Below are 23,588 nucleotides of genomic sequence, written 5' to 3'. Positions count from 1 at the left end.
TGTCGCTAGAAACAAATGTCTGAGTGTAGGGTGTCGTGTTTTTGGTCTATCTCATTTACAGCTATTATAAAGACAATGTTTCTGAAGGAAGGATACATTAGAAAAGTGCCAAGTTTCTGGCAGTGATGTTGTATTGCTTATGAGCAATATGTTCCTGTTGCAATGGAAGGCAGACTGCTTTTGATTCAGTTGCATGCTGTATTAGATACATAGGTTCAACTTGGGTCAAATACTAAGATTAAAGCATCGGCCAAAAATAAACATTCCTCACATGCATAATGTTCCTTGTTTGAATAAGAAAGTAAAAAATGCGACTCTGGTGGGATTCGAACCCACAACCTTTGAATGACTTTGCCAATTCACTTAGAAGTCCAACGCGCTATCCATTGCGCCACAGAGCCAGATGAAAATCAATTTGCGTAAATTAAGGGGTGATCGAAGTTTTGTCAATCCATTGTTTACTTCACATCATATTATCAAGCCTTCTGGGATACAAGAAAGAATAATTGTTTTTTGAAACATAAAATGTCTGTAGAAGAATCACACTTCTGGGTGAAACCTTGAACTACACCTTTGTTCCTTTAGGGATAAATTCGGAGAATAGGGTATTACTGTATTTTCTTGCAAACTGAATACGTTTGGACAACAATTCCGTACCTTAATAGAAAAGAACTGGATAAAAAGTGCAGCCATACAATTGGTTAACAATACAAAAACACAAAGAGAATATACCATAAATAGCTTTGAAAGAAGATTTTACTTTATATGTCGCTAGAAACAAATGTCTGAGTGTAGGGTGTCGTGTTTTGGTCTATCTCATTTACAGCTATTATAAAGACAATGTTTCTGAAGGAAGGATACATTAGAAAAGTGCCAAGTTTCTGGCAGTGATGTTGTATTGCTTATGAGCAATATGTTCCTGTTGCAATGGAAGGCAGACTGCTTTCGATTCAGTTGCATGCTGTATTAGATACATAGGTTCAACTTGGGTCAAATACTAAGATTAAAGCATCGGCCAAAAATAAACATTCCTCACATGCATAATGTTCCTTGTTTGAATAAGAAAGTAAAAAATGTGACTCTGGTGGGATTCGAACCCACAACCTTTGAATGACTTTGCCAATTCACTTAGAAGTCCAACGCGCTATCCATTGCGCCACAGAGCCAGATGAAAATCAATTTGCGTAAATTAAGGGGTGATCGAAGTTTTGTCAATCCATTGTTTACTTCACATCATATTATCAAGCCTTCTGGGATACAAGAAAGAATAATTGTTTTTTGAAACATAAAATGTCTGTAGAAGAATCACACTTCTGGGTGAAACCTTGAACTACACCTTTGTTCCTTTAGGGATAAATTCGGAGAATAGGGTATTACTGTATTTTCTTGCAAACTGAATACGTTTGGACAACAATTCCGTACCTTAATAGAAAAGAACTGGATAAAAAGTGCAGCCATACAATTGGTTAACAATACAAAAACACAAAGAGAATATACCATAAATAGCTTTGAAAGAAGATTTTACTTTATATGTCGCTAGAAACAAATGTCTGAGTGTAGGGTGTCGTGTTTTGGTCTATCTCATTTACAGCTATTATAAAGACAATGTTTCTGAAGGAAGGATACATTAGAAAAGTGGCAAGTTTCTGGCAGTGATGTTGTATTGCTTATGAGCAATATGTTCCTGTTGCAATGGAAGGCAGACTGCTTTTGATTCAGTTGCATGCTGTATTAGATACATAGGTTCAACTTGGGTCAAATACTAAGATTAAAGCATCGGCCAAAAATAGACATTCCTCACATGCATAATGTTCCTTGTTTGAATAAGAAAGACAAAAATGCGACTCTGGTGGGATTCAAACCCACAACCTTTGAATGACTTTGCACGTTTACTTAGAAGTCCAACGCGCTATCCATTGCGCCACAGAGCCAGATAAAAAACCACTTGCGTACAGTAAGGGATGATCGAAGTTTTGTCAATCCAATGTTTACTTCACATCATATTATCAAGCCTTCTGGGATACAAGAAAGAATAATTGTTTTCTGAAACATAAAATGTCTGTAGAAGAATCACACTTCTGGGTGAAACCTTGAACTACACCTTTGTTCGCTTGGGGAGAAATTCAGAGAATAGGGTATTACAGTATTTTCTTGCCAAGTGAATTGGTTTGGACAACAATTCCATACCTTAATAAAAAAGAACTGGATAAAAAGTGCAGACATACAATTGGTTAACAATACAAAAACACAAAGAGAATATACCATAAATAGCTTTGAAAGAAGATTTTACTTTATATGTAGCTAGAAACAAATGTCTGAGTGTAGGGTGTCGTGTTTTTGGTCTATCTCATTTACAGCTATTATAAAGACAATGTTTCTGAAGGAAGGATACATTAGAAAAGTGCCAAGTTTCTGGCAGTGATGTTGTATTGCTTATGAGCAATATGTTCCTGTTGCAATGGAAGTCAGACTGCTTTCGATTCAGTTGCATGCTGTATTAGATACATAGGTTCAACTTGGGTCAAATACTAAGATTAAAGCATCGGCCAAAAAAAAACATTCCTCACATGCATAATGTTCCTTGTTTGAATAAGAAAGTAAAAATGCAACTCTGGTGGGATCGAACCCACAACCTTTGAATGACTTTGCCAATTCACTTAGAAGTCCAACGCGCTATCCACTGCGCCACAGAGCCAGATGAAAATCCACTTGAGTACAGTAAGGGATGATCGAAGTTTTGTCAATCCAGTGTTTACTTCACATCATATTATCAAGCCTTCTGCGATACAAGAAAGAATAATTGTTTTCTGAAACATAAAATGTCTGTAGAAGAATCACACTTCTGGGTGAAACCTTTAACTACACCTTTGTTCCTTTAGGGATAAATTCGGAGAATAGGGCATTACTGTATTTTCTTGCAAACTGAATACGTTTGGACAACAATTCCATACCTTAATAAAAAAGAACTGGATAAAAAGTGCAGCCATACAATTGGTTAACAATACAAAAACACAAAGAGAATATACCATAAATAGCTTTGAAAGAAGATTTTACTTTATATGTCGCTAGAAACAAATGTCTGAGTGTAGGGTGTCGTGTTTTTGGTCTATCTCATTTACAGCTATTATAAAGACAATGTTTCTGAAGGAAGGATACATTAGAAAAGTGCCAAGTTTCTGGCAGTGATGTTGTATTGCTTATGAGCAATATGTTCCTGTTGCAATGGAAGGCAGACTGCTTTTGATTCAGTTGCATGCTGTATTAGATACATAGGTTCAACTTGGGTCAAATACTAAGATTAAAGCATCGGCCAAAAATAAACATTCCTCACATGCATAATGTTCCTTGTTTGAATAAGAAAGTAAAAAATGCGACTCTGGTGGGATTCGAACCCACAACCTTTGAATGACTTTGCCAATTCACTTAGAAGTCCAACGCGCTATCCATTGCGCCACAGAGCCAGATGAAAATCAATTTGCGTAAATTAAGGGGTGATCGAAGTTTTGTCAATCCATTGTTTACTTCACATCATATTATCAAGCCTTCTGGGATACAAGAAAGAATAATTGTTTTTTGAAACATAAAATGTCTGTAGAAGAATCACACTTCTGGGTGAAACCTTGAACTACACCTTTGTTCCTTTAGGGATAAATTCGGAGAATAGGGTATTACTGTATTTTCTTGCAAACTGAATACGTTTGGACAACAATTCCGTACCTTAATAGAAAAGAACTGGATAAAAAGTGCAGCCATACAATTGGTTAACAATACAAAAACACAAAGAGAATATACCATAAATAGCTTTGAAAGAAGATTTTACTTTATATGTCGCTAGAAACAAATGTCTGAGTGTAGGGTGTCGTGTTTTGGTCTATCTCATTTACAGCTATTATAAAGACAATGTTTCTGAAGGAAGGATACATTAGAAAAGTGCCAAGTTTCTGGCAGTGATGTTGTATTGCTTATGAGCAATATGTTCCTGTTGCAATGGAAGGCAGACTGCTTTCGATTCAGTTGCATGCTGTATTAGATACATAGGTTCAACTTGGGTCAAATACTAAGATTAAAGCATCGGCCAAAAATAAACATTCCTCACATGCATAATGTTCCTTGTTTGAATAAGAAAGTAAAAAATGTGACTCTGGTGGGATTCGAACCCACAACCTTTGAATGACTTTGCCAATTCACTTAGAAGTCCAACGCGCTATCCATTGCGCCACAGAGCCAGATGAAAATCAATTTGCGTAAATTAAGGGGTGATCGAAGTTTTGTCAATCCATTGTTTACTTCACATCATATTATCAAGCCTTCTGGGATACAAGAAAGAATAATTGTTTTTTGAAACATAAAATGTCTGTAGAAGAATCACACTTCTGGGTGAAACCTTGAACTACACCTTTGTTCCTTTAGGGATAAATTCGGAGAATAGGGTATTACTGTATTTTCTTGCAAACTGAATACGTTTGGACAACAATTCCGTACCTTAATAGAAAAGAACTGGATAAAAAGTGCAGCCATACAATTGGTTAACAATACAAAAACACAAAGAGAATATACCATAAATAGCTTTGAAAGAAGATTTTACTTTATATGTCGCTAGAAACAAATGTCTGAGTGTAGGGTGTCGTGTTTTGGTCTATCTCATTTACAGCTATTATAAAGACAATGTTTCTGAAGGAAGGATACATTAGAAAAGTGGCAAGTTTCTGGCAGTGATGTTGTATTGCTTATGAGCAATATGTTCCTGTTGCAATGGAAGGCAGACTGCTTTTGATTCAGTTGCATGCTGTATTAGATACATAGGTTCAACTTGGGTCAAATACTAAGATTAAAGCATCGGCCAAAAATAGACATTCCTCACATGCATAATGTTCCTTGTTTGAATAAGAAAGACAAAAATGCGACTCTGGTGGGATTCAAACCCACAACCTTTGAATGACTTTGCACGTTTACTTAGAAGTCCAACGCGCTATCCATTGCGCCACAGAGCCAGATAAAAAACCACTTGCGTACAGTAAGGGATGATCGAAGTTTTGTCAATCCAATGTTTACTTCACATCATATTATCAAGCCTTCTGGGATACAAGAAAGAATAATTGTTTTCTGAAACATAAAATGTCTGTAGAAGAATCACACTTCTGGGTGAAACCTTGAACTACACCTTTGTTCGCTTGGGGAGAAATTCAGAGAATAGGGTATTACAGTATTTTCTTGCCAAGTGAATTGGTTTGGACAACAATTCCATACCTTAATAAAAAAGAACTGGATAAAAAGTGCAGACATACAATTGGTTAACAATACAAAAACACAAAGAGAATATACCATAAATAGCTTTGAAAGAAGATTTTACTTTATATGTAGCTAGAAACAAATGTCTGAGTGTAGGGTGTCGTGTTTTTGGTCTATCTCATTTACAGCTATTATAAAGACAATGTTTCTGAAGGAAGGATACATTAGAAAAGTGCCAAGTTTCTGGCAGTGATGTTGTATTGCTTATGAGCAATATGTTCCTGTTGCAATGGAAGTCAGACTGCTTTCGATTCAGTTGCATGCTGTATTAGATACATAGGTTCAACTTGGGTCAAATACTAAGATTAAAGCATCGGCCAAAAAAAAACATTCCTCACATGCATAATGTTCCTTGTTTGAATAAGAAAGTAAAAATGCAACTCTGGTGGGATCGAACCCACAACCTTTGAATGACTTTGCCAATTCACTTAGAAGTCCAACGCGCTATCCACTGCGCCACAGAGCCAGATGAAAATCCACTTGAGTACAGTAAGGGATGATCGAAGTTTTGTCAATCCAGTGTTTACTTCACATCATATTATCAAGCCTTCTGCGATACAAGAAAGAATAATTGTTTTCTGAAACATAAAATGTCTGTAGAAGAATCACACTTCTGGGTGAAACCTTTAACTACACCTTTGTTCCTTTAGGGATAAATTCGGAGAATAGGGCATTACTGTATTTTCTTGCAAACTGAATACGTTTGGACAACAATTCCATACCTTAATAAAAAAGAACTGGATAAAAAGTGCAGCCATACAATTGGTTAACAATACAAAAACACAAAGAGAATATACCATAAATAGCTTTGAAAGAAGATTTTACTTTATATGTCGCTAGAAACAAATGTCTGAGTGTAGGGTGTCGTGTTTTTGGTCTATCTCATTTACAGCTATTATAAAGACAATGTTTCTGAAGGAAGGATACATTAGAAAAGTGCCAAGTTTCTGGCAGTGATGTTGTATTGCTTATGAGCAATATGTTCCTGTTGCAATGGAAGGCAGACTGCTTTTGATTCAGTTGCATGCTGTATTAGATACATAGGTTCAACTTGGGTCAAATACTAAGATTAAAGCATCGGCCAAAAATAAACATTCCTCACATGCATAATGTTCCTTGTTTGAATAAGAAAGTAAAAAATGCTACTCTGGTGGGATTCGAACCCACAACCTTTGAATGACTTTGCCAATTCACTTAGAAGTCCAACGCGCTATCCATTGCGCCACAGAGCCAGATGAAAATCAATTTGCGTAAATTAAGGGGTGATCGAAGTTTTGTCAATCCATTGTTTACTTCACATCATATTATCAAGCCTTCTGGGATACAAGAAAGAATAATTGTTTTTTGAAACATAAAATGTCTGTAGAAGAATCACACTTCTGGGTGAAACCTAGAACTACACCTTTGTTCCTTTAGGGATAAATTCGGAGAATAGGGTATTACTGTATTTTCTTGCAAACTGAATACGTTTGGACAACAATTCCGTACCTTAATAGAAAAGAACTGGATAAAAAGTGCAGCCATACAATTGGTTAACAATACAAAAACACAAAGAGAATATACCATAAATAGCTTTGAAAGAAGATTTTACTTTATATGTCGCTAGAAACAAATGTCTGAGTGTAGGGTGTCGTGTTTTGGTCTATCTCATTTACAGCTATTATAAAGACAATGTTTCTGAAGGAAGGATACATTAGAAAAGTGCCAAGTTTCTGGCAGTGATGTTGTATTGCTTATGAGCAATATGTTCCTGTTGCAATGGAAGGCAGACTGCTTTCGATTCAGTTGCATGCTGTATTAGATACATAGGTTCAACTTGGGTCAAATACTAAGATTAAAGCATCGGCCAAAAATAAACATTCCTCACATGCATAATGTTCCTTGTTTGAATAAGAAAGTAAAAAATGTGACTCTGGTGGGATTCGAACCCACAACCTTTGAATGACTTTGCCAATTCACTCAGAAGTCCAACGCGCTATCCATTGCGCCACAGAGCCAGATGAAAATCAATTTGCGTAAATTAAGGGGTGATCGAAGTTTTGTCAATCCATTGTTTACTTCACATCATATTATCAAGCCTTCTGGGATACAAGAAAGAATAATTGTTTTTTGAAACATAAAATGTCTGTAGAAGAATCACACTTCTGGGTGAAACCTTGAACTACACCTTTGTTCCTTTAGGGATAAATTCGGAGAATAGGGTATTACTGTATTTTCTTGCAAACTGAATACGTTTGGACAACAATTCCGTACCTTAATAGAAAAGAACTGGATAAAAAGTGCAGCCATACAATTGGTTAACAATACAAAAACACAAAGAGAATATACCATAAATAGCTTTGAAAGAAGATTTTACTTTATATGTCGCTAGAAACAAATGTCTGAGTGTAGGGTGTCGTGTTTTGGTCTATCTCATTTACAGATATTATAAAGACAATGTTTCTGAAGGAAGGATACATTAGAAAAGTGGCAAGTTTCTGGCAGTGATGTTGTATTGCTTATGAGCAATATGTTCCTGTTGCAATGGAAGGCAGACTGCTTTTGATTCAGTTGCATGCTGTATTAGATACATAGGTTCAACTTGGGTCAAATACTAAGATTAAAGCATCGGCCAAAAATAAACATTCCTCACATGCATAATGTTCCTTGTTTGAATAAGAAAGTAAAAAATGCAACTCTGGTGGGATTCGAACCCACAACCTTTGAATGACTTTGCCAATTCACTTAGAAGTCCAACGCGCTATCCATTGCGCCACAGAGCCAGATGAAAATCAATTTGCGTAAATTAAGGGATGATCGAATTTTTGCAAATCCATTGTTTACTTCACATCATATTATCAAGCCTTCTGGGATACAAGAAAGAATAATTGTTTTCTGAAACATAAAATGTCTGTAGAAGAATCACACTTCTGGGTGAAACCTTGAACTACACCTTTGTTCCTTTAGGGATAAATTCGGAGAATAGGGTATTACTGTATTTTCTTGCAAACTGAATACGTTTGGACAACAATTCCATACCTTAATAAAAAAGAACTGGATAAAAAGTGCAGCCATACAATTGGTTAACAATACAAAAACACAAAGAGAATATACCATAAATAGCTTTGAAAGAAGATTTTACTTTATATGTCGCTAGAAACAAATGTCTGAGTGTAGGGTGTCGTGTTTTGGTCTATCTCATTTACAGCTATTATAAAGACAATGTTTCTGAAGGAAGGATACATTAGAAAAGTGGCAAGTTTCTGGCAGTGATGTTGTATTGCTTATGAGCAATATGTTCCTGTTGCAATGGAAGGCAGACTGCTTTTGATTCAGTTGCATGCTGTATTAGATACATAGGTTCAACTTGGGTCAAATACTAAGATTAAAGCATCGGCCAAAAATAAACATTCCTCACATGCATAATGTTCCTTGTTTGAATAAGAAAGTAAAAAATGCAACTCTGGTGGGATTCGAACCCACAACCTTTGAATGACTTTGCCAATTCACTTAGAAGTCCAACGCGCTATCCATTGCGCCACAGAGCCAGATGAAAATCAATTTGCGTAAATTAAGGGGTGATCGAAGTTTTGTCAATCCATTGTTTACTTCACATCATATTATCAAGCCTTCTGGGATACAAGAAAGAATAATTGTTTTTTGAAACATAAAATGTCTGTAGAAGAATCACACTTCTGGGTGAAACCTTGAACTACACCTTTGTTCCTTTAGGGATAAATTCGGAGAATAGGGTATTACTGTATTTTCTTGCAAACTGAATACGTTTGGACAACAATTCCGTACCTTAATAGAAAAGAACTGGATAAAAAGTGCAGCCATACAATTGGTTAACAATACAAAAACACAAAGAGAATATACCATAAATAGCTTTGAAAGAAGATTTTACTTTATATGTCGCTAGAAACAAATGTCTGAGTGTAGGGTGTCGTGTTTTGGTCTATCTCATTTACAGCTATTATAAAGACAATGTTTCTGAAGGAAGGATACATTAGAAAAGTGGCAAGTTTCTGGCAGTGATGTTGTATTGCTTATGAGCAATATGTTCCTGTTGCAATGGAAGGCAGACTGCTTTTGATTCAGTTGCATGCTGTATTAGATACATAGGTTCAACTTGGGTCAAATACTAAGATTAAAGCATCGGCCAAAAATAAACATTCCTCACATGCATAATGTTCCTTGTTTGAATAAGAAAGTAAAAAATGCAACTCTGGTGGGATTCGAACCCACAACCTTTGAATGACTTTGCCAATTCACTTAGAAGTCCAACGCGCTATCCATTGCGCCACAGAGCCAGATGAAAATCAATTTGCGTAAATTAAGGGATGATCGAATTTTTGCAAATCCATTGTTTACTTCACATCATATTATCAAGCCTTCTGGGATACAAGAAAGAATAATTGTTTTCTGAAACATAAAATGTCTGTAGAAGAATCACACTTCTGGGTGAAACCTTGAACTACACCTTTGTTCCTTTAGGGATAAATTCGGAGAATAGGGTATTACTGTATTTTCTTGCAAACTGAATACGTTTGGACAACAATTCCATACCTTAATAAAAAAGAACTGGATAAAAAGTGCAGCCATACAATTGGTTAACAATACAAAAACACAAAGAGAATATACCATAAATAGCTTTGAAAGAAGATTTTACTTTATATGTCGCTAGAAACAAATGTCTGAGTGTAGGGTGTCGTGTTTTTGGTCTATCTCATTTACAGCTATTATAAAGACAATGTTTCTGAAGGAAAGATACATTAGAAAAGTGCCAAGTTTCTGGCAGTGATGTTGTATTGCTTATGAGCAATATGTTCCTGTTGCAATGGAAGGCAGACTGCTTTCGATTCAGTTGCATGCTGTATTAGATACATAGGTTCAACTTGGGTCAAATACTAAGATTAAAGCATCGGCCAAAAATAAACATTCCTCACATGCATAATGTTCCTTGTTTGAATAAGAAAGTAAAAAAAGCAACTCTGGTGGGATCGAACCCACAACCTTTGAATGACTTTGCCAATTCACTTAGAAATCCAACGCGCTATCCATTGCGCCACAGAGCCAGATGAAAATCCACTTGAGTACAGTAAGGGATGATCGAAGTTTTGTCAATCCAGTGTTTACTTCACATCATATTATCAAGCCTTCTGCGATACAAGAAAGAATAATTGTTTTCTGAAACATAAAATGTCTGTAGAAGAATCACACTTCTGGGTGAAACCTTGAACTACACCTTTCTTCCTTTAGGGATAAATTCGGAGAATAGGGTATTACTGTATTTTCTTACAAACTGAATACGTTTGGACAACAATTCCATACCTTAATAAAAAAGAACTGGATAAAAAGTGCAGCCATACAATTGGTTAACAATACAAAAACACAAAGAGAATATACCATAAATAGCTTTGAAAGAAGATTTTACTTTATATGTCGCTAGAAACAAATGTCTGAGTGTAGGGTGTCGTGTTTTTGGTCTATCTCATTTACAGCTATTATAAAGACAATGTTTCTGAACGAAGGATACATTAGAAAAGTGCCAAGTTTCTGGCAGTGATGTTGTATTGCTTATGAGCAATATGTTCCTGTTGCAATGGAAGGCAGACTGCTTTTGATTCAGTTGCATGCTGTATTAGATACATAGGTTCAACTTGGGTCAAATACTAAGATTAAAGCATCGGCCAAAAATAAACATTCCTCACATGCATAATGTTCCTTGTTTGAATAAGAAAGTAAAAAATGCGACTCTGGTGGGATTCGAACCCACAACCTTTGAATGACTTTGTCAATTCACTTAGAAATCCAACATCCATTGCGCAACAAAGCCAGATGAAAATCCACTTGCGTACAGTAAGGGATGATCGAAGTTTTGTCAATCCAGTGTTTACTTCACATCACATTATCAAGCCTTCTGGGATACATGAAAGAATGATTGTTTTCTGAAACATAAAATGTCTGTAGCTAGAATCACACTTCTGTGTGAAACCTTGAACTGCACCTTTGTTCGCTTGGGGAGAAATTCAGAGAATAGGGTATTACAGTATTTTCTTGCCAAGTGAATATGTTTGGACAACAATTCCATACCTTAATAAAAAAGAACTGGATAAAAAGTGCAGACATACAATTGGTTAACAATACAAAAACACAAAGAGAATATACCATAAATAGCTTTGAAAGAAGATTTTACTTTATATGTCGCTAGAAACAAATGTCTGAGTGTAGGGTGTCGTGTTTTTGGTCTATCTCATTTACAGCTATTATAAAGACAATGTTTCTGAAGGAAGGATACATTAGAAAAGTGCCAAGTTTCTGGCAGTGATGTTGTATTGCTTATGAGCAATATGTTCCTGTTGCAATGGAAGGCAGACTGCTTTCGATTCAGTTGCATGCTGTATTAGATACATAGGTTCAACTTGGGTCAAATACTAAGATTAAAGCATCGGCCAAAAATAAACATTCCTCACATGCATAATGTTCCTTGTTTGAATAAGAAAGTAAAAAATGTGACTCTGGTGGGATTCGAACCCACAACCTTTGAATGACTTTGCCAATTCACTTAGAAGTCCAACGCGCTATCCATTGCGCCACAGAGCCAGATGAAAATCAATTTGCGTAAATTAAGGGGTGATCGAAGTTTTGTCAATCCATTGTTTACTTCACATCATATTATCAAGCCTTCTGGGATACAAGAAAGAATAATTGTTTTTTGAAACATAAAATGTCTGTAGAAGAATCACACTTCTGGGTGAAACCTTGAACTACACCTTTGTTCCTTTAGGGATAAATTCGGAGAATAGGGTATTACTGTATTTTCTTGCAAACTGAATACGTTTGGACAACAATTCCGTACCTTAATAGAAAAGAACTGGATAAAAAGTGCAGCCATACAATTGGTTAACAATACAAAAACACAAAGAGAATATACCATAAATAGCTTTGAAAGAAGATTTTACTTTATATGTCGCTAGAAACAAATGTCTGAGTGTAGGGTGTCGTGTTTTGGTCTATCTCATTTACAGCTATTATAAAGACAATGTTTCTGAAGGAAGGATACATTAGAAAAGTGGCAAGTTTCTGGCAGTGATGTTGTATTGCTTATGAGCAATATGTTCCTGTTGCAATGGAAGGCAGACTGCTTTTGATTCAGTTGCATGCTGTATTAGATACATAGGTTCAACTTGGGTCAAATACTAAGATTAAAGCATCGGCCAAAAATAAACATTCCTCACATGCATAATGTTCCTTGTTTGAATAAGAAAGTAAAAAATGCAACTCTGGTGGGATTCGAACCCCCAACCTTTGAATGACTTCGCCAATTCACTTAGAAGTCCAACGCGCTATCCATTGCGCCACAGAGCCAGATGAAAATCAATTTGCGTAAATTAAGGGATGATCGAATTTTTGCAAATCCATTGTTTACTTCACATCATATTATCAAGCCTTCTGGGATACAAGAAAGAATAATTGTTTTCTGAAACATAAAATGTCTGTAGAAGAATCACACTTCTGGGTGAAACCTTGAACTACACCTTTGTTCCTTTAGGGATAAATTCGGAGAATAGGGTATTACTGTATTTTCTTGCAAACTGAATACGTTTGGACAACAATTCCATACCTTAATAAAAAAGAACTGGATAAAAAGTGCAGCCATACAATTGGTTAACAATACAAAAACACAAAGAGAATATACCATAAATAGCTTTGAAAGAAGATTTTACTTTATATGTCGCTAGAAACAAATGTCTGAGTGTAGGGTGTCGTGTTTTTGGTCTATCTCATTTACAGCTATTATAAAGACAATGTTTCTGAAGGAAGGATACATTAGAAAAGTGGCAAGTTTCTGGCAGTGATGTTGTATTGCTTATGAGCAATATGTTCCTGTTGCAATGGAAGGCAGACTGCTTTTGATTCAGTTGCATGCTGTATTAGATACATAGGTTCAACTTGGGTCAAATACTAAGATTAAAGCATCGGCCAAAAATAAACATTCCTCACATGCATAATGTTCCTTGTTTGAATAAGAAAGTAAAAAATGCAACTCTGGTGGGATTCGAACCCACAACCTTTGAATGACTTTGCCAATTCACTTAGAAGTCCAACGCGCTATCCATTGCGCCACAGAGCCAGATGAAAATCAATTTGCGTAAATTAAGGGATGATCGAATTTTTGCAAATCCATTGTTTACTTCACATCATATTATCAAGCCTTCTGGGATACAAGAAAGAATAATTGTTTTCTGAAACATAAAATGTCTGTAGAAGAATCACACTTCTGGGTGAAACCTTGAACTACACCTTTGTTCCTTTAGGGATAAATTCGGAGAATAGGGTATTACTGTATGTTCTTGCAAACTGAATACGTTTGGACAACAATTCCATACCTTAATAAAAAAGAACTGGATAAAAAGTGCAGCCATACAATTGGTTAACAATACAAAAACACAAAGAGAATATACCATAAATAGCTTTGAAAGAAGATTTTACTTTATATGTCGCTAGAAACAAATGTCTGAGTGTAGGGTGTCGTGTTTTTGGTCTATCTCATTTACAGCTATTATAAAGACAATGTTTCTGAAGGAAGGATACATTAGAAAAGTGCCAAGTTTCTGGCAGTGATGTTGTATTGCTTATGAGCAATATGTTCCTGTTGCAATGGAAGGCAGACTGCTTTCGATTCAGTTGCATGCTGTATTAGATACATAGGTTCAACTTGGGTCAAATACTAAGATTAAAGCATCGGCCAAAAATAAACATTCCTCACATGCATAATGTTCCTTGTTTGAATAAGAAAGTAAAAAATGTGACTCTGGTGGGATTCGAACCCACAACCTTTGAATGACTTTGCCAATTCACTTAGAAGTCCAACGCGCTATCCATTGCGCCACAGAGCCAGATGAAAATCAATTTGCGTAAATTAAGGGGTGATCGAAGTTTTGTCAATCCATTGTTTACTTCACATCATATTATCAAGCCTTCTGGGATACAAGAAAGAATAATTGTTTTTTGAAACATAAAATGTCTGTAGAAGAATCACACTTCTGGGTGAAACCTTGAACTACACCTTTGTTCCTTTAGGGATAAATTCGGAGAATAGGGTATTACTGACTTTCTTGCAAACTGAATACGTTTGGACAACAATTCCGTACCTTAATAGAAAAGAACTGGATAAAAAGTGCAGCCATACAATTGGTTAACAATACAAAAACACAAAGAGAATATACCATAAATAGCTTTGAAAGAAGATTTTACTTTATATGTCGCTAGAAACAAATGTCTGAGTGTAGGGTGTCGTGTTTTGGTCTATCTCATTTACAGCTATTATAAAGACAATGTTTCTGAAGGAAGGATACATTAGAAAAGTGGCAAGTTTCTGGCAGTGATGTTGTATTGCTTATGAGCAATATGTTCCTGTTGCAATGGAAGGCAGACTGCTTTTGATTCAGTTGCATGCTGTATTAGATACATAGGTTCAACTTGGGTCAAATACTAAGATTAAAGCATCGGCCAAAAATAAACATTCCTCACATGCATAATGTTCCTTGTTTGAATAAGAAAGTAAAAAATGCAACTCTGGTGGGATTCGAACCCACAACCTTTGAATGACTTTGCCAATTCACTTAGAAGTCCAACGCGCTATCCATTGCGCCACAGAGCCAGATGAATATCAATTTGCGTAAATTAAGGGATGATCGAATTTTTGCAAATCCATTGTTTACTTCACATCATATTATCAAGCCTTCTGGGATACAAGAAAGAATAATTGTTTTCTGAAACATAAAATGTCTGTAGAAGAATCACACTTCTGGGTGAAACCTTGAACTACACCTTTGTTCCTTTAGGGATAAATTCGGAGAATAGGGTATTACTGTATTTTCTTGCAAACTGAATACGTTTGGACAACAATTCCATACCTTAATAAAAAAGAACTGGATAAAAAGTGCAGCCATACAATTGGTTAACAATACAAAAACACAAAGAGAATATACCATAAATAGCTTTGAAAGAAGATTTTACTTTATATGTCGCTAGAAACAAATGTCTGAGTGTAGGGTGTCGTGTTTTTGGTCTATCTCATTTACAGCTATTATAAAGACAATGTTTCTGAAGGAAAGATACATTAGAAAAGTGCCAAGTTTCTGGCAGTGATGTTGTATTGCTTATGAGCAATATGTTCCTGTTGCAATGGAAGGCAGACTGCTTTCGATTCAGTTGCATGCTGTATTAGATACATAGGTTCAACTTGGGTCAAATACTAAGATTAAAGCATCGGCCAAAAATAAACATTCCTCACATGCATAATGTTCCTTGTTTGAATAAGAAAGTAAAAAATGCAACTCTGGTGGGATCGAACCCACAACCTTTGAATGACTTTGCCAATTCACTTAGAAATCCAACGCGCTATCCATTGCGCCACAGAGCCAGATGAAAATCCACTTGAGTACAGTAAGGGATGATCGAAGTTTTGTCAATCCAGTGTTTACTTCACATCATATTATCAAGCCTTCTGCGATACAAGAAAGAATAATTGTTTTCTGAAACATAAAATGTCTGTAGAAGAATCACACTTCTGGGTGAAACCTTGAACTACACCTTTGTTCCTTTAGGGATAAATTCGGAGAATAGGGTATTACTGTATTTTCTTGCAAACTGAATACGTTTGGACAACAATTCCATACCTTAATAAAAAAGAACTGGATAAAAAGTGCAGCCATACAATTGGTTAACAATACAAAAACACAAAGAGAATATACCATAAATAGCTTTGAAAGAAGATTTTACTTTATATGTCGCTAGAAACAAATGTCTGAGTGTAGGGTGTCGTGTTTTTGGTCTATCTCATTTACAGCTATTATAAAGACAATGTTTCTGAAGGAAGGATACATTAGAAAAGTGCCAAGTTTCTGGCAGTGATGTTGTATTGCTTATGAGCAATATGTTCCTGTTGCAATGGAAGGCAGACTGCTTTCGATTCAGTTGCATGCTGTATTAGATACATAGGTTCAACTTGGGTCAAATACTAAGATTAAAGCATCGGCCAAAAATAAACATTCCTCACATGCATAATGTTCCTTGTTTGAATAAGAAAGTAAAAAATGTGACTCTGGTGGGATTCGAACCCACAACCTTTGAATGACTTTGCCAATTCACTTAGAAGTCCAACGCGCTATCCATTGCGCCACAGAGCCAGATGAAAATCAATTTGCGTAAATTAAGGGGTGATCGAAGTTTTGTCAATCCATTGTTTACTTCACATCATATTATCAAGCCTTCTGGGATACAAGAAAGAATAATTGTTTTTTGAAACATAAAATGTCTGTAGAAGAATCACACTTCTGGGTGAAACCTTGAACTACACCTTTGTTCCTTTAGGGATAAATTCGGAGAATAGGGTATTACTGACTTTCTTGCAAACTGAATACGTTTGGACAACAATTCCGTACCTTAATAGAAAAGAACTGGATAAAAAGTGCAGCCATACAATTGGTTAACAATACAAAAACACAAAGAGAATATACCATAAATAGCTTTGAAAGAAGATTTTACTTTATATGTCGCTAGAAACAAATGTCTGAGTGTAGGGTGTCGTGTTTTGGTCTATCTCATTTACAGCTATTATAAAGACAATGTTTCTGAAGGAAGGATACATTAGAAAAGTGGCAAGTTTCTGGCAGTGATGTTGTATTGCTTATGAGCAATATGTTCCTGTTGCAATGGAAGGCAGACTGCTTTTGATTCAGTTGCATGCTGTATTAGATACATAGGTTCAACTTGGGTCAAATACTAAGATTAAAGCATCGGCCAAAAATAAACATTCCTCACATGCATAATGTTCCTTGTTTGAATAAGAAAGTAAAAAATGCAACTCTGGTGGGATTCGAACCCACAACCTTTGAATGACTTTGCCAATTCACTTAGAAGTCCAACGCGCTATCCATTGCGCCACAGAGCCAGATGAAAATCAATTTGCGTAAATTAAGGGATGATCGAATTTTTGCAAATCCATTGTTTACTTCACATCATATTATCAAGCCTTCTGGGATACAAGAAAGAATAATTGTTTTCTGAAACATAAAATGTCTGTAGAAGAATCACACTTCTGGGTGAAACCTTGAACTACACCTTTGTTCCTTTAGGGATAAATTCGGAGAATAGGGTATTACTGTATTTTCTTGCAAACTGAATACGTTTGGACAACAATTCCATACCTTAATAAAAAAGAACTGGATAAAAAGTGCAGCCATACAATTGGTTAACAATACAAAAACACAAAGAGAATATACCATAAATAGCTTTGAAAGAAGATTTTACTTTATATGTCGCTAGAAACAAATGTCTGAGTGTAGGGTGTCGTGTTTTTGGTCTATCTCATTTACAGCTATTATAAAGACAATGTTTCTGAAGGAAAGATACATTAGAAAAGTGCCAAGTTTCTGGCAGTGATGTTGTATTGCTTATGAGCAATATGTTCCTGTTGCAATGGAAGGCAGACTGCTTTCGATTCAGTTGCATGCTGTATTAGATACATAGGTTCAACTTGGGTCAAATACTAAGATTAAAGCATCGGCCAAAAATAAACATTCCTCACATGCATAATGTTCCTTGTTTGAATAAGAAAGTAAAAAATGCAACTCTGGTGGGATCGAACCCACAACCTTTGAATGACTTTGCCAATTCACTTAGAAATCCAACGCGCTATCCATTGCGCCACAGAACCAGATGAAAATCCACTTGAGTACAGTAAGGGATGATCGAAGTTTTGTCAATCCAGTGTTTACTTCACATCATATTATCAAGCCTTCTGCGATACAAGAAAGAATAATTGTTTTCTGAAACATAAAATGTCTGTAGAAGAATCACACTTCTGGGTGAAACCTTGAACTACACCTTTCTTCCTTTAGGGATAAATTCGGAGAATAGGGTATTACTGTATTTTCTTGCAAACTGAATACGTTTGGACAACAATTCCATACCTTAATAAAAAAGAACTGGATAAAAAGTGCAGCCATACAATTGGTTAACAATACAAAAACACAAAGAGAATATACCATAAATAGCTTTGAAAGAAGATTTTACTTTATATGTCGCTAGAAACAAATGTCTGAGTGTAGGGTGTCGTGTTTTTGGTCTATCTCATTTACAGCTATTATAAAGACAATGTTTCTGAACGAAGGATACATTAGAAAAGTGCCAAGTTTCTGGCAGTGATGTTGTATTGCTTATGAGCAATATGTTCCTGTTGCAATGGAAGGCAGACTGCTTTTGATTCAGTTGCATGCTGTATTAGATACATAGGTTCAACTTGGGTCAAATACTAAGATTAAAGCATCGGCCAAAAATAAACATTCCTCACATGCATAATGTTCCTTGTTTGAATAAGAAAGTAAAAAATGCGACTCTGGTGGGATTCGAACCCACAACCTTTGAATGACTTTGTCAATTCACTTAGAAATCCAACATCCATTGCGCAACAAAGCCAGATGAAAATCCACTTGCGTACAGTAAGGGATGATCGAAGTTTTGTCAATCCAGTGTTTACTTCACATCACATTATCAAGCCTTCTGGGATACATGAAAGAATGATTGTTTTCTGAAACATAAAATGTCTGTAGCTAGAATCACACTTCTGTGTGAAACCTTGAACTGCACCTTTGTTCGCTTGGGGAGAAATTCAGAGAATAGGGTATTACAGTATTTTCTTGCCAAGTGAATATGTTTGGACAACAATTCCATACCTTAATAAAAAAGAACTGGATAAAAAGTGCAGACATACAATTGGTTAACAATACAAAAACACAAAGAGAATATACCATAAATAGCTTTGAAAGAAGATTTTACTTTATATGTCGCTAGAAACAAATGTCTGAGTGTAGGGTGTCGTGTTTTTGGTCTATCTCATTTACAGCTATTATAAAGACAATGTTTCTGAAGGAAGGATACATTAGAAAAGTGCCAAGTTTCTGGCAGTGATGTTGTATTGCTTATGAGCAATATGTTCCTGTTGCAATGGAAGGCAGACTGCTTTCGATTCAGTTGCATGCTGTATTAGATACATAGGTTCAACTTGGGTCAAATACTAAGATTAAAGCATCGGCCAAAAATAAACATTCCTCACATGCATAATGTTCCTTGTTTGAATAAGAAAGTAAAAAATGTGACTCTGGTGGGATTCGAACCCACAACCTTTGAATGACTTTGCCAATTCACTTAGAAGTCCAACGCGCTATCCATTGCGCCACAGAGCCAGATGAAAATCAATTTGCGTAAATTAAGGGGTGATCGAAGTTTTGTCAATCCATTGTTTACTTCACATCATATTATCAAGCCTTCTGGGATACAAGAAAGAATAATTGTTTTTTGAAACATAAAATGTCTGTAGAAGAATCACACTTCTGGGTGAAACCTTGAACTACACCTTTGTTCCTTTAGGGATAAATTCGGAGAATAGGGTATTACTGTATTTTCTTGCAAACTGAATACGTTTGGACAACAATTCCGTACCTTAATAGAAAAGAACTGGATAAAAAGTGCAGCCATACAATTGGTTAACAATACAAAAACACAAAGAGAATATACCATAAATAGCTTTGAAAGAAGATTTTACTTTATATGTCGCTAGAAACAAATGTCTGAGTGTAGGGTGTCGTGTTTTGGTCTATCTCATTTACAGCTATTATAAAGACAATGTTTCTGAAGGAAGGATACATTAGAAAAGTGGCAAGTTTCTGGCAGTGATGTTGTATTGCTTATGAGCAATATGTTCCTGTTGCAATGGAAGGCAGACTGCTTTTGATTCAGTTGCATGCTGTATTAGATACATAGGTTCAACTTGGGTCAAATACTAAGATTAAAGCATCGGCCAAAAATAAACATTCCTCACATGCATAATGTTCCTTGTTTGAATAAGAAAGTAAAAAATGCAACTCTGGTGGGATTCGAACCCACAACCTTTGAATGACTTTGCCAATTCACTTAGAAGTCCAACGCGCTATCCATTGCGCCACAGAGCCAGATGAAAATCAATTTGCGTAAATTAAGGGATGATCGAATTTTTGCAAATCCATTGTTTACTTCACATCATATTATCAAGCCTTCTGGGATACAAGAAAGAATAATTGTTTTCTGAAACATAAAATGTCTGTAGAAGAATCACACTTCTGGGTGAAACCTTGAACTACACCTTTGTTCCTTGAGGGATAAATTCGGAGAATAGGGTATTACTGTATTTTCTTGCAAACTGAATACGTTTGGACAACAATTCCATACCTTAATAAAAAAGAACTGGATAAAAAGTGCAGCCATACAATTGGTTAACAATACAAAAACACAAAGAGAATATACCATAAATAGCTTTGAAAGAAGATTTTACTTTATATGTCGCTAGAAACAAATGTCTGAGTGTAGGGTGTCGTGTTTTTGGTCTATCTCATTTACAGCTATTATAAAGACAATGTTTCTGAAGGAAGGATACATTAGAAAAGTGCCAAGTTTCTGGCAGTGATGTTGTATTGCTTATGAGCAATATGTTCCTGTTGCAATGGAAGGCAGACTGCTTTTGATTCAGTTGCATGCTGTATTAGATACATAGGTTCAACTTGGGTCAAATACTAAGATTAAAGCATCTGCCAAAAATAAACATTCCTCACATGCATAATGTTCCTTGTTTGAATAAGAAAGTAAAAAATGCGACTCTGGTGGGATTCGAACCCACAACCTTTGAATGACTTTGTCAATTCACTTAGAAGTCCAACATCCATTGCACCACAAAGCCAGATGAAAATCCACATGCGTACAGTAAGGGATGATCGAAGTTTTGTCAATCCAGTGTTTACTTCACATCACATTATCAAGCCTTCTGGGATACATGAAAGAATGATTGTTTTCTGAAACATAAAATGTCTGTAGCTAGAATCACACTTCTGTGTGAAACCTTGAACTGCACCTTTGTTCGCTTGGGGAGAAATTCAGAGAATAGGGTATTACAGTATTTTCTTGCCAAGTGAATATGTTTGGACAACAATTCCATACCTTAATAAAAAAGAACTGGATAAACAGTGCAGACATACAATTGGTTAACAATACAAAAACACAAAGAGAATATACCATAAATAGCTTTGAAAGAAGATTTTACTTTATATGTCGCAAGAAACAAATGTCTGAGTGTAGGGTGTCGTGTTTTTGGTCTATCTCATTTACAGCTATTATAAAGACAATGTTTCTGAAGGAAGGATACATTAGAAAAGTGCCAAGTTTCTGGCAGTGATGTTGTATTGCTTATGAGCAATATGTTCCTGTTGCAATGGAAGGCAGACTGCTTTCGATTCAGTTGCATGCTGTATTAGATACATAGGTTCAACTTGGGTCAAATACTAAGATTAAAGCATCGGCCAAAAATAAACATTCCTCACATGCATAATGTTCCTTGTTTGAATAAGAAAGTAAAAAATGTGACTCTGGTGGGATTCGAACCCACAACCTTTGAATGACTTTGCCAATTCACTTAGAAGTCCAACGCGCTATCCATTGCGCCACAGAGCGAGATGAAAATCAATTTGCGTAAATTAAGGGGTGATCGAAGTTTTGTCAATCCATTGTTTACTTCACATCATATTATCAAGCCTTCTGGGATACAAGAAAGAATAATTGTTTTTTGAAACATAAAATGTCTGTAGAAGAATCACACTTCTGGGTGAAACCTTGAACTACACCTTTGTTCCTTTAGGGATAAATTCGGAGAATAGGGTATTACTGTATTTTCTTGCAAACTGAATACGTTTGGACAACAATTCCGTACCTTAATAGAAAAGAACTGGATAAAAAGTGCAGCCATACAATTGGTTAACAATACAAAAACACAAAGAGAATATACCATAAATAGCTTTGAAAGAAGATTTTACTTTATATGTCGCTAGAAACAAATGTCTGAGTGTAGGGTGTCGTGTTTTGGTCTATCTCATTTACAGCTATTATAAAGACAATGTTTCTGAAGGAAGGATACATTAGAAAAGTGGCAAGTTTCTGGCAGTGATGTTGTATTGCTTATGAGCAATATGTTCCTGTTGCAATGGAAGGCAGACTGCTTTTGATTCAGTTGCATGCTGTATTAGATACATAGGTTCAACTTGGGTCAAATACTAAGATTAAAGCATCGGCCAAAAATAAACATTCCTCACATGCATAATGTTCCTTGTTTGAATAAGAAAGTAAAAAATGCAACTCTGGTGGGATTCGAACCCACAACCTTTGAATGACTTTGCCAATTCACTTAGAAGTCCAACGCGCTATCCATTGCGCCACAGAGCCAGATGAAAATCAATTTGCGTAAATTAAGGGATGATCGAATTTTTGCAAATCCATTGTTTACTTCACATCATATTATCAAGCCTTCTGGGGTACAAGAAAGAATAATTGTTTTCTGAAACATAAAATGTCTGTAGAAGAATCACACTTCTGGGTGAAACCTTGAACTACACCTTTGTTCCTTTAGGGATAAATTCGGAGAATAGGGTATTACTGTATTTTCTTGCAAACTGAATACGTTTGGACAACAATTCCATACCTTAATAGAAAAGAACTGGATAAAAAGTGCAGCCATACAATTGGTTAACAATACAAAAACACAAAGAGAATATACCATTAATAGCTTTGAAAGAAGATTTTACTTTATATGTCGCTAGAAACAAATGTCTGAGTGTAGGGTGTCGTGTTTTTGGTCTATCTCATTTACAGCTATTATAAAGACAATGTTTCTGAAGGAAAGATACATTAGAAAAGTGCCAAGTTTCTGGCAGTGATGTTGTATTGCTTATGAGCAATATGTTCCTGTTGCAATGGAAGGCAGACTGCTTTCGATTCAGTTGCATGCTGTATTAGATACATAGGTTCAACTTGGGTCAAATACTAAGATTAAAGCATCGGCCAAAAATAAACATTCCTCACATGCATAATGTTCCTTGTTTGAATAAGAAAGTAAAAAATGCAACTCTGGTGGGATCGAACCCACAACCTTTGAATGACTTTGCCAATTCACTTAGAAATCCAACGCGCTATCCATTGCGCCACAGAGCCAGATGAAAATCCACTTGAGTACAGTAAGGGATGATCGAAGTTTTGTCAATCCAGTGTTTACTTCACATCATATTATCAAGCCTTCTGCGATACAAGAAAGAATAATTGTTTTCTGAAACATAAAATGTCTGTAGAAGAATCACACTTCTGGGTGAAACCTTGAACTACACCTTTCTTCCTTTAGGGATAAATTCGGAGAATAGGGTATTACTGTATTTTCTTGCAAACTGAATACGTTTGGA

General features: G+C 35.8%; 19 non-coding genes across 19 annotated transcripts; all 19 read right to left on the bottom strand.

The window, feature by feature from the left end:
* Window positions 1-311: 311 nt before the first annotated feature.
* TRNAR-UCU (transfer RNA arginine (anticodon UCU)) lies at window positions 312-401 on the bottom strand. The gene is given in 2 exon segments: window positions 312-347; window positions 365-401. It is a non-coding gene; the product is annotated as a tRNA-Arg (tRNA).
* A 675-nt stretch (window positions 402-1,076) lies between these two features.
* TRNAR-UCU (transfer RNA arginine (anticodon UCU)) lies at window positions 1,077-1,166 on the bottom strand. The gene is given in 2 exon segments: window positions 1,077-1,112; window positions 1,130-1,166. It is a non-coding gene; the product is annotated as a tRNA-Arg (tRNA).
* Window positions 1,167-1,841: 675 nt separating this feature from the next.
* Window positions 1,842-1,931, bottom strand: TRNAR-UCU (transfer RNA arginine (anticodon UCU)). Its single transcript is given in 2 exon segments — window positions 1,842-1,877; window positions 1,895-1,931. It is a non-coding gene; the product is annotated as a tRNA-Arg (tRNA).
* Window positions 1,932-3,371: 1,440 nt separating this feature from the next.
* TRNAR-UCU (transfer RNA arginine (anticodon UCU)) lies at window positions 3,372-3,461 on the bottom strand. The gene is given in 2 exon segments: window positions 3,372-3,407; window positions 3,425-3,461. It is a non-coding gene; the product is annotated as a tRNA-Arg (tRNA).
* Window positions 3,462-4,136: 675 nt separating this feature from the next.
* Window positions 4,137-4,226, bottom strand: TRNAR-UCU (transfer RNA arginine (anticodon UCU)). Its single transcript is given in 2 exon segments — window positions 4,137-4,172; window positions 4,190-4,226. It is a non-coding gene; the product is annotated as a tRNA-Arg (tRNA).
* A 675-nt stretch (window positions 4,227-4,901) lies between these two features.
* Window positions 4,902-4,991, bottom strand: TRNAR-UCU (transfer RNA arginine (anticodon UCU)). The gene is given in 2 exon segments: window positions 4,902-4,937; window positions 4,955-4,991. It is a non-coding gene; the product is annotated as a tRNA-Arg (tRNA).
* Window positions 4,992-7,196: 2,205 nt separating this feature from the next.
* Window positions 7,197-7,286, bottom strand: TRNAR-UCU (transfer RNA arginine (anticodon UCU)). The gene is given in 2 exon segments: window positions 7,197-7,232; window positions 7,250-7,286. It is a non-coding gene; the product is annotated as a tRNA-Arg (tRNA).
* A 675-nt stretch (window positions 7,287-7,961) lies between these two features.
* Window positions 7,962-8,051, bottom strand: TRNAR-UCU (transfer RNA arginine (anticodon UCU)). The gene is given in 2 exon segments: window positions 7,962-7,997; window positions 8,015-8,051. It is a non-coding gene; the product is annotated as a tRNA-Arg (tRNA).
* A 675-nt stretch (window positions 8,052-8,726) lies between these two features.
* Window positions 8,727-8,816, bottom strand: TRNAR-UCU (transfer RNA arginine (anticodon UCU)). Its single transcript is given in 2 exon segments — window positions 8,727-8,762; window positions 8,780-8,816. It is a non-coding gene; the product is annotated as a tRNA-Arg (tRNA).
* A 675-nt stretch (window positions 8,817-9,491) lies between these two features.
* TRNAR-UCU (transfer RNA arginine (anticodon UCU)) lies at window positions 9,492-9,581 on the bottom strand. Its single transcript is given in 2 exon segments — window positions 9,492-9,527; window positions 9,545-9,581. It is a non-coding gene; the product is annotated as a tRNA-Arg (tRNA).
* A 2,203-nt stretch (window positions 9,582-11,784) lies between these two features.
* Window positions 11,785-11,874, bottom strand: TRNAR-UCU (transfer RNA arginine (anticodon UCU)). Its single transcript is given in 2 exon segments — window positions 11,785-11,820; window positions 11,838-11,874. It is a non-coding gene; the product is annotated as a tRNA-Arg (tRNA).
* A 1,441-nt stretch (window positions 11,875-13,315) lies between these two features.
* On the bottom strand, window positions 13,316-13,405 carry TRNAR-UCU (transfer RNA arginine (anticodon UCU)). The gene is given in 2 exon segments: window positions 13,316-13,351; window positions 13,369-13,405. It is a non-coding gene; the product is annotated as a tRNA-Arg (tRNA).
* A 676-nt stretch (window positions 13,406-14,081) lies between these two features.
* Window positions 14,082-14,171, bottom strand: TRNAR-UCU (transfer RNA arginine (anticodon UCU)). The gene is given in 2 exon segments: window positions 14,082-14,117; window positions 14,135-14,171. It is a non-coding gene; the product is annotated as a tRNA-Arg (tRNA).
* A 674-nt stretch (window positions 14,172-14,845) lies between these two features.
* On the bottom strand, window positions 14,846-14,935 carry TRNAR-UCU (transfer RNA arginine (anticodon UCU)). Its single transcript is given in 2 exon segments — window positions 14,846-14,881; window positions 14,899-14,935. It is a non-coding gene; the product is annotated as a tRNA-Arg (tRNA).
* A 1,441-nt stretch (window positions 14,936-16,376) lies between these two features.
* Window positions 16,377-16,466, bottom strand: TRNAR-UCU (transfer RNA arginine (anticodon UCU)). The gene is given in 2 exon segments: window positions 16,377-16,412; window positions 16,430-16,466. It is a non-coding gene; the product is annotated as a tRNA-Arg (tRNA).
* A 674-nt stretch (window positions 16,467-17,140) lies between these two features.
* Window positions 17,141-17,230, bottom strand: TRNAR-UCU (transfer RNA arginine (anticodon UCU)). Its single transcript is given in 2 exon segments — window positions 17,141-17,176; window positions 17,194-17,230. It is a non-coding gene; the product is annotated as a tRNA-Arg (tRNA).
* A 2,203-nt stretch (window positions 17,231-19,433) lies between these two features.
* On the bottom strand, window positions 19,434-19,523 carry TRNAR-UCU (transfer RNA arginine (anticodon UCU)). The gene is given in 2 exon segments: window positions 19,434-19,469; window positions 19,487-19,523. It is a non-coding gene; the product is annotated as a tRNA-Arg (tRNA).
* A 675-nt stretch (window positions 19,524-20,198) lies between these two features.
* Window positions 20,199-20,288, bottom strand: TRNAR-UCU (transfer RNA arginine (anticodon UCU)). The gene is given in 2 exon segments: window positions 20,199-20,234; window positions 20,252-20,288. It is a non-coding gene; the product is annotated as a tRNA-Arg (tRNA).
* Window positions 20,289-22,491: 2,203 nt separating this feature from the next.
* Window positions 22,492-22,581, bottom strand: TRNAR-UCU (transfer RNA arginine (anticodon UCU)). The gene is given in 2 exon segments: window positions 22,492-22,527; window positions 22,545-22,581. It is a non-coding gene; the product is annotated as a tRNA-Arg (tRNA).
* Between the last annotated feature and the right edge of the window lie 1,007 nt (window positions 22,582-23,588).

Source organism: Ambystoma mexicanum (assembly GCF_040938575.1).
Source record: "Ambystoma mexicanum isolate Mex_15411 chromosome 12 unlocalized genomic scaffold, UKY_AmexF1_1 Mex_chr12_unloc.1, whole genome shotgun sequence".
NCBI lineage: Eukaryota > Metazoa > Chordata > Amphibia > Caudata > Ambystomatidae > Ambystoma > Ambystoma mexicanum.
The sequence above is the reverse complement of the archived record's forward strand: the minus strand, read 5'-3'. Positions and strand labels throughout refer to the sequence as shown.